This window comes from Cannabis sativa, chromosome 6 (genome assembly GCF_029168945.1).
Source record: "Cannabis sativa cultivar Pink pepper isolate KNU-18-1 chromosome 6, ASM2916894v1, whole genome shotgun sequence".
In the NCBI taxonomy this organism is placed as follows: Eukaryota; Viridiplantae; Streptophyta; class Magnoliopsida; order Rosales; family Cannabaceae; genus Cannabis; species Cannabis sativa.
In genome coordinates, this window is record NC_083606.1 from 23,301,054 (window position 1) to 23,303,523 (window position 2,470).

Below are 2,470 nucleotides of genomic sequence, written 5' to 3' on the forward strand. Positions count from 1 at the left end.
ACAAAGAAGAATCAGCGATTTATCTGGTCAGATAAATGCGAAGCTAGTTTTCAGGAGCTGAAACAGAGGTTGATTACTGCTCCGGTACTAGCTTTGCCTTCGGACAAGGAGAAGTTCGTAGTCTACTGTGACGCATCCAAACAGGGTTTGGGGTGCGTATTGATGCAAGCCGATCGAGTTATCGCTTATGCCTCCCGTCAGTTAAAGGATTATGAACAGCGATACCCGACTCATGATTTAGAATTGGCCGCAGTGGTTTTGGCACTGAAGATTTGGCGGCATTACCTTTATGGGGAGAAGTATGAGATCTACACCGACCATAAAAGTCTCAAATATTTCTTTACTCGGAAAGATTTGAACATGAGACAAAGGCGTTGGTTGGAATTAGTGAAAGATTACGATTGTGAGATCCTCTATCATCCCGGAAAAGCCCATGTAGTGGCCGATGCCCTGAGCAGAAAGGGTCCCGGGCAAGTAGCTAGTATGGTTCAGATCTCACCTCAGCTAGAAGAGGATATGGTTAGATCCAGCATTGAGTTTGTGGTAGGTCAGCTTCACAACTTGACGCTGCAATCTGATCTGTTGGAAAGAATAAAAGTCGCTCAGATGACAGATCCGGAGTTAGTGAAAATCCGGGATGAGGTGTTGGCTGGTCAAGCCAAGGACTTTTCAGTGTCAGATAGTGGGATGCTTTTGTATAAAGTCAGGGTTTGTGTTCCGAACAGTGTGGAACTTAGAAATGAGATCTTTGAGGAGGCTCATTCTACCCCGTATTCTCTGCATCCCGGCACCACCAAGATGTACCAAGATTTGAAATCGTACTTCTGGTGGAGCGGTATGAAGAAGAATTTGGTAGAATTCGTATCGAGATGCCTCACTTGTCAGCAGATCAAGGCTGAACATCAGACCGACAGGTTGTTGCAGCCTCTAACCCTACCAGAATGGAAATGGGAGGATATTACGATGGATTTTGTGGTCAGGTTACCTAGGACCACGGGTTTGCATGATTCCATCTGGGTAGTGGTGGACCGATTTACGAAATCTGCTCATTTTCTGCCGGTTAGAACAACATTTACAGTGGATCAGCTGGCAGAGTTATATGTCAGGGAGATAGTGAGACTTCACGGGGTACCGAAGTCTATAGTTTCGGACAGGGATCCGAAATTCACCTCCAAATTTTGGCAAAGTTTGCAACGGGCAATGGGTACGAAGCTGAAATTCAGTACAGCATTTCATCCTCAGACAGATGGTCAGTCCGAAAGGACAATTCAGATATTGGAGGATATGTTGAGAGCCTGTGTTATGGACTTTGAAGGCTCATGGAGTAAGTATCTACCGTTGATAGAATTCTCTTACAACAACAGTTATCAGAGTACGATAGGGATGGCTCCCTATGAACTGTTGTACGGTAGGAAAAGTAGATCCCCTATCCACTGGGATGAGACAGGGGAGAGGAAATACCTAGGTCCAGAGTCAGTTCAGCGGACCAATGAGGCAATAGAAAAGATAAAAGCTAGAATGCTTGCCTCACAGAGCAGACAGAAGAGTTACGCAGATCCGAAACGCAGGGATGTTGAGTTCCAAGTAGGGGAACATGTATTTTTACGGGTATCTCCGATGAAGGGGATTAAACGTTTCGGGAAAAGAGGCAAGTTATGCCCTAGATTTACAGGACCTTTCGAGATTCTCGAGAAGATAGGTCAAGTGGCATGTCGGTTAGCATTGCCTCCAACCTTATCAGCAGTTCACAACGTATTCCATGTCTCAATGTTGAGAAAATACGTTTCAGACCCCTCTCATATACTCAGTTATGAGAGTCTTCAGCTTCAGCCAGACATGTCATATGAGGAACAACCAGTACAGATCCTGGATAGAAAGGATAAAGTCCTTCGGAATAAGACCATAGCAGTGGTCAAGGTTCTCTGGAGAAACAGTAAGGTGGAGGAAGCCACCTGGGAGCTAGAGTCAGATATGAGAGCTCAATATCCAGAGTTATTCAGGTTAGATTTCGGGGACGAAATCCTTTTAAGGGGGGGATAGTTGTAAAGCCCGCTTAGTTAATTTGGAAATTATCAGTTGTTTATGATTAATCATGAAATTATTTATAGCTATTTAAATAATTTATTGTACTGTTATTTATGTTATTCAGTAGCTTGCATATTCTGCTTTTCCGGTGTCCGGTATTTTGGAACTCGGCGTTTGGCTCAGTAGAAATCACAACTTAGTATGTTAGTAGTTTGGGGACGGGTTTTAGACATTGGGAATGTCGGGAATGGCCAGGAATTTAGAATGTCCCAAAAATACCCCTTTAGTGATTTTTATGTGATTTTAGAATGGAGGGGCAAAATGGTCTTTTTGCCCCAATGACTTTTTGTCTTTTAGTGACTTGTTTATTTGAAAAATAAATGTTATTTGTTTATTTTATTGGCTGAAGTAAATGAGATAAGTGGCTTTAGTTCATTTTCCAATT